Source organism: Bison bison, unplaced genomic scaffold, assembly GCF_000754665.1.
Source record: "Bison bison bison isolate TAMUID 2011002044 unplaced genomic scaffold, Bison_UMD1.0 scf7180017864313, whole genome shotgun sequence".
Lineage (NCBI taxonomy): Eukaryota > Metazoa > Chordata > Mammalia > Artiodactyla > Bovidae > Bison > Bison bison.
This window is the reverse complement of record NW_011494885.1, coordinates 2,036,167-2,042,991: the sequence shown is the minus strand read 5'-3', so window position 1 is coordinate 2,042,991 and position 6,825 is coordinate 2,036,167. Positions and strand designations below refer to the sequence as shown.

The 6,825-nt window shown below is 42.3% G+C and overlaps 1 pseudogene; it reads right to left on the bottom strand.

The window, feature by feature from the left end:
• Nucleotides 1-177: 177 nt before the first annotated feature.
• The window catches only part of LOC104997776, a 13,865-nt pseudogene continuing 7,217 nt past the window's right edge, over nucleotides 178-6,825 (bottom strand).

Here is a 6,825-nt window from a genome sequence, read left to right as displayed (position 1 = left end):
TCTTGGTCACTGTTTGCCGACCCTGCTGTGCGCCAGGCCAAGCACGTGCCTAACGCACTGTACCCGTGCCTCGCTGCCTGGTCGCGGGCCAGCCTCCCCGTCAACCCCTGGGAGATGGATGGTGTTATTGTTCCTGGTGCACTGATGAGGTCCCCAAGGCTCTGATGGACACTCTGGTCACACAGCCAGGAAGTGGCTGAGCAGCGCCTTCCTGGGAAGGGGAGAAAGGAGATAATGCCGGCTGGGGAGGGGACTGTCCATATGGGCCATGGCCACGGTCCAGATGAGAGAAAGGGAGGCAGGTGGCCTCCAGGGGGCCATGCCCTCCTCTCGGACTGGGCTTGGTTCAGTTGGGACCAGGATCATTCGGCTTCATCAAAACTTGAAATTTCAGCCAGGACCATAAAGGCACCAGGGCAGGAAATTCTGGGAAAGGAGAGGGCCCGGGGTCAGTAGCCACCCCCACCCTGGGGCTTCCCACACCCGCCCCTCCAGCCCCACCCAGAGTGGGTGGGGACCCTTCTTTTCTGCCCAATGCCTTTCTGATGAGCTGCCCACCGAGGTAGCTGGTCATTTTCCACTGAGCCCTGTGTCTAAGGCAGCCCCATCAAAGCGCCCAGTGTGAAAGAGGCCCCTGAGGTCTGGGGGAGAGACCAGTGGTGTCCAGTGCTGACCTAGCAAAGCCCTTGAGCCCCTCCCAAGCCCTCCGTAACCGAGCAGGTGGTCAAGCTGGAGGAGGCAAGCCTGGTTGTCGCTGTCTGCAAGAGGAGGAGGATGAAGGTGGGAACCTACGGACCTCCCACCCTGCCTAGGGGCCTCAGTTCCCAGGTCTTCTGTAACCTCCACCCCCGTCGGAGCACATGTCATCCTTGCCAGCCTTAACTGCTCTCTCTAATCCCCAGTCACCACTGAGTCCCCATGCCTCTTCCTGAGATGCCACCCCTCTCTGTCTATCTCTCTCTTCGAGACCTTGTTTCCTTCTGGAAGCCCCCTTCCAATCCTCAAGTCGCCATCTCTCACTCTAAGCCTCCCTACCACCTCTCTGAGCCCCTGGAAGCTGAGTCCTGTCCCCATCTTGGGTCCCCTCTCTTTTTGTCGCTATAAAATCACTCATTCTATCCATTCATCCACTGAGTTCATCTTGTACACCCAACCTTGTACAGGGTGATGCTGAGGACACTGTAGTGACCTCAACAGCCTTGGCCCTGCCCTGATGGAACTGACATTCCAGGGGGGAGACGTGTCTGTCATCCAAAGTGGTCAAGGCTAGAGTTGGGGAGCTGTCTAGGGGAAGTTCAAAGTTTCCCTGACTTTGTCTGGGAATCAGGAAGGCTTCCTGGAGGACGAGGCACCTGCTCTGAGATCCAACCCTCCACTGGACCACAGATATCATCTGGCAGTTCATAATACCCCAGAGGGCCCCAGGAAGAAAATGGAATCAATAGATTCCCCCAAATTTTCTTGTAGTCTTGCCTAAAGAACTTTGTAATGTTTGGTTTTCAAAGGGAAATTTAAATGGAATGGTTTTCAAAGGGAAATTTAAAATGCTGATACCCTTGAACGCAGAAACCCCACTTCTAGGAATGTGTCCCTTTGCAGTACTCGCGGGTGCAAGACAGACACTGCTACGCTCTTCAAAGTGGCGATGATGGAAAACAGTCAATAGGTGACTGGTTAAATTGGGTCCAGTAGGTACAGTCCCCAGGGGAATACAACATAACGAATAAAAGATTGGAGTTTGACACTCTCATCTTAGTCCCAAGCTCAGAAGGGAAGCGTTTAGTCTTTCATTATTAAGTATCATGTTGTTGTTGTTGTTTAGTCGATAAGTCATGTCTGACTCTTTGCGACCCCATGGACTATAGCCCACCAGGCTCCTCTGTCCACGGGATTTCCCAGGCAAGAATACTGGAGTGGGTTGCCACTTCCTTCTCCAGGAGATCCTCCCAACCCAGGGATGGAACCCGATTCTCCTGCATTGGCAGGTGGATTCTTTATTGCTGAGTAATCAGGGAAGCCCAAATATCATGTTAACTGTAGGCTTTTCATAGATGCTCCATATTAGAAGGAAGAAGATCCCTTCTATTCCCAGCATGATGAGAGTTTTTGTATGAAAAATAAAGTTTGCTTGATGTTCTTCCTGTATCTTTTAGGGTAATTAAACTATTTTCTTCTTTATTGTATTAATGGAAGATGGATTACTTAGATTGGTGATTGATTGTTCAAACAATCTTGAATTTTTAAGGTTAAACCCACTTGATCATGATGTATTATTATTATGTATTGCTTGCTTTGCTTTCCTAATATTTTATTATTTTTGCATTCATGTTCATGGGGATATGAAAAAGAATTAGACATGAACTGATACCTTTTATGACAAAAAGCAATAAATAAACTAGGAATATGAGGGAAATTCTTCAACATGATAAAGGCAATATATTAAAAAATAAGTAATATTACATGCAATGGGGAAAGATTGAAAACTTCCAATCTTTTTGAAACTCCCTAAGATCAGAATCAAACCGAGAATATTTGCTTTCACCATTTCTATTCAACATAGTACTAGAGTTCCAGCTTCTAGAAAAAGGCAAGAAAAAGAAATAACTGGAAATGAAGAAATAAAATCTGTTTGCAATAGCATGATCTTATAAGTAGAAACTCCTAAAGAATAAAAAAAATTAGAACTAAAAATGAATTCAGCAGTGTGTAGGATATAAAATCATCACACACAAACCAGTTGTATTTCTATACGCTAGCAATAAACAGTCTAAAAGAGAAATTAAGAGATAATTCCATTTACAAAAGCATACAAAATAATAATTAGGAGTAAATTTCGCCGGGGAGTGAAATTAGGAGTAAATTTTCACTGAAAACTAAAAAAGCACTGCTGTAATGGAGAAGGAAATGGCAACCCACTCCAGTATTCTTGCCTGGAGAACTCCATGGTCAGAGGAGCCCAGCAGGCTACAGTCCATGAACTCGCAAGAGTCGGACACAACTTAGCAACCAAACCACCACCACCATGCCCCACCAGGGCACCCTCAGGGCACAACAGATTGCTGCTGCAACACAGCTGGCCCAACCTCTCACATCAGGGATCCAGAGGTGGGATGTAAAAAAAACAAAACAAAACACTGCTTTAAGAAATTATAATTTGAAAAGATATAGGTACTCCTATGTTCACAGCAGCACTATTTACAGCAGTCAAAACATGGAAACAAGCTAAATACCCATCAACAGATGAATGGATAAAGAAGATGCAGCATATACGCAGAATGGACTATTACTCAGCCACAGAAAAGAATGGACTAATGCCATCCGCAGCAACATGCATGGGCCTAGATTGTCACACTAAGCAAAGTCAGTCAGAGTGACAGGACATCACTTACATGTGGAATCTAAAATATGACACAAATGAAGAGATCTGTGAAACAGAAACAGGCTCACAGACATAGAGAACAGGCGCGTGGTTGCCGAAGGGGAGGAGGGGTGCAGGAGGGAAGGGTCGGGAGTTCGGGATTAGCAGATACAAACTAGTATATACATAGGATGGTTAGACAACAACCTGTGACACCAGGAACTACTTTCAATACCCTGTGATAAACCATAATGGAGAAGAATATGAGGAAGAATACGTATTTATAACACTATATCACCTATACTTCAATAATTGTTTTAAAGCTACAGTAATCAAGACAGTGTGGTACTGGAGCTTCTCTGGTGGCTCAGTGTCAAAGAATCTGTCTGCCAATACAGGGGACATGGGTTTGATCCCTGGTCCGGGAAGAGCCCCCATGCCGAGGGACAACGAATCCCCGCGCCACAACTACGCAGCCAATGCACGTGCCGAAACTAAGGAAGCCTTAGCGCCTAGAGCCTGTGCTCTGCAGCAAAAGAAACGACGGCAGTGTGGAGCCCTTACATCTCAACTAGAGTAGGACCTGCTTGCTGTAATTGGAGAAGGCCTGTGCACGGTACCAAAGGCCCAGTGCAGCCGCATATAAACGAGTAAACACTTTAAAAAAGACAGTGTGGTACTGGAATAAGGATACATATCATACAAACACAATACTGCCAAATAGACCCAAAGTTGATTTTCTATGAACATGGAGTATAATGCAAGGGGAGGAAAGTCTTTTCAATAAATGATCCTGAAACAACTGGATATTTACATGAATAAAACTGAACCCAGTTCACAGTGCACACAAAAATTACCTCAAATGAATCACAGACCTAACATATAATCATAGACCTAGCATATAAACTCTAAAACTATAAAATTTCAAAAAAAGAATTGGAGAAAATGTTCATAAACTTGGGGTAGGCAAGGTTTTTTAGACAAGACACTAGAAGCACTAACCATAAAAGGAAAAAAAAAAAAAAAGATCAGTGGGACTTAACAAAACTTAAAACTTCTGTCCTTCAAAAGACAAAATTAAGAAAATGAAACTGTAAGCCACAACCTGGGAGAAAATATGTATAATATGTTTTCCACCAAATTGGTTGAAATCAGAATATATAAAGTATCTTTACAACTTAATAATGAAAAAAATTTTAATTTCCAACTTTAAAATGGGCAAAAGACATGAACACTTCCCAAAAGAAGATATATTAAAGGCCAACAAACATATCAAGACAGTCAGCATCTACAGTCACCAGGGATTTTCAAATTAATGCCACTAAGAGATACGACTATACATCTAGAAAGGCTAAAATTTTAAAAGACTGATAATACCAAACACTAGAAAAATATGCAGCAGCTAGAACTCTCACATAGTGTTGAAGGGAGTCCAAAATATTGGGTTGGCCAATAAATTCGTTTGGATTTTTCCTTAAGATGTAACGGAAAAACCCAAATGAATTTTTTGGCCAACCCAATAGTACGCCCACTTTGAAAAACAGATCGGCACTTTCTTGTCAAGTTGAATATACATTTACCCTGTGATTCAGAATCCTCTTGGGTATTTATTCAAAAGAATATATATATATATATATATATATTTATGTATTTATATATATATATATAAGGCTTCCCTGGTGGTCCAGTGGTTAAGAATCGCCTGCCAATCCAGGGACACGGGTCACATCCCTGGTCCAGGATGCTCCCACATTCCTCGAGGCAACTAAGCCTGGGAGCTGCAACTGCTAACGTCCTAGAGACCATGCTCTGCAACAGGAGGAGCCACCGAAACTAGAGAGTAGCCCCCGCTCTCTGCAAGTAGAGAAAAGCCCAACAAGCAACAAAGACCCAGCTCGGCCAAAAATAAATAAAATTATTGTTTAAAAAATAGCGTATGTCAATTAGAAGCTTCTTGAATTCAATCACTGAATTGTTGTTATTAGAACGATGTCTTTGTTCTTGGGAGTTACCTGCTAGAGCATTTAGGGGTAAAGAATCATAAGGTCTCAAATTACTTTCAAATGGCCCATTCATTAACAACAACACCACGACCATCATCATCACATATACACGGAGAGAAATAAAAGCAAGTTAAACAAACATTAATGAGCAGTGAATCTAGATGAAGCAGTGAACAAAGATACTAGTCTTGTAATTTAAATAGGCTTAAAATTTTTCAAAATAGAAAATTAAGAATGGCCCAGCCTGTGATACCTGTTTCTGTTCTTTGAAGGTTTTCAAGCTTGACCCCAAGGTGATGGCTTGCTCTTTCTGTGGAGATGGGTCTGCAAGGTATATTCCTGGGAGTGGCATTGCTAGGTCTGAGAGTAAAGACATGTTGTTCAGCTCGTTAGCTATCATCAGATTTCTCCCCATGAAGTTTGTATCATTTTGCATGTCCACCAGCAAATTTTTGCCAATTTTATAGGTGAAGACTGCCACTTCAGGGTACTTTTCATTGGAGTTGCTCTTATTATGAGTGAAGTTAAATATCTTTTCATGTAGTTAATGATGGCTCATATTTGTTTCTCTGTGATCTATTTCTTCTGCACATTTTAAAACATTGGGCTTTTAGTCTTTTCCTTATAAAGAGGTAAACATTTTGTGTGACAAAAGTTGTAAATATTTTCTCTGAGATTGTCACAGTTTTACTTTGCTTATAGCATCATCTTGTTTTTCAATAATCTCAACACTCCAATGTTTTATTAACTATTTTATGTGCATTGCTATCCAGTCTTGAAATCTGATAAAATACATCCAGAGTTTCTTATAAAGACATGTGCAAATGCTTATTTACATTTTGCATATTAATAACGACAATGAAAATGACACAACAGTTACAGCTACATAAAAATATATACAAAGATTTGGAAATTCTGTGGTGGTCCAGCAGTTAGGACTCAGCAATTTCACTGCTGTGGACCTGGGTTTGATCCTTGGTCCGGAAATTAAGATCCCACAAGTCATTTGGTGTGCCATGCATGGAACAACAGACTGGTTCTAAATAGGAAAAGGAGTACGTCAAGGCTGTATATTGTCACCCTGCTTATTTAACTTATATGCAGAGTACATCATGAGAAACGCTGGACTGGAAGAAACACAAGCTGGAATCAAGACTGCCGGGAGAAATATCAATAACCTCAGATATGCAGATGACACCACCCTTATGGCAGAAAGTGAAGAGGAACTGAAAAGCCTCTTGATGAAAGTGAAAGTGGAGAGTGAAAAAGTTGACTTAAAGCTCAACATTCAGAAAATGAAGATCATGGCATCCGGTCTCATCACTTCATGGGAAATAGATAGGGAAACAGTGGAAACAGTGTCAGACTTTATTTTTTGGGCTCCCAAATCACTGCAGATGGTGACTGCAGCCATGAAATTAAAAGACGCTTACTCCTTGGAAGGAAAGTTATGACCAACCTAGA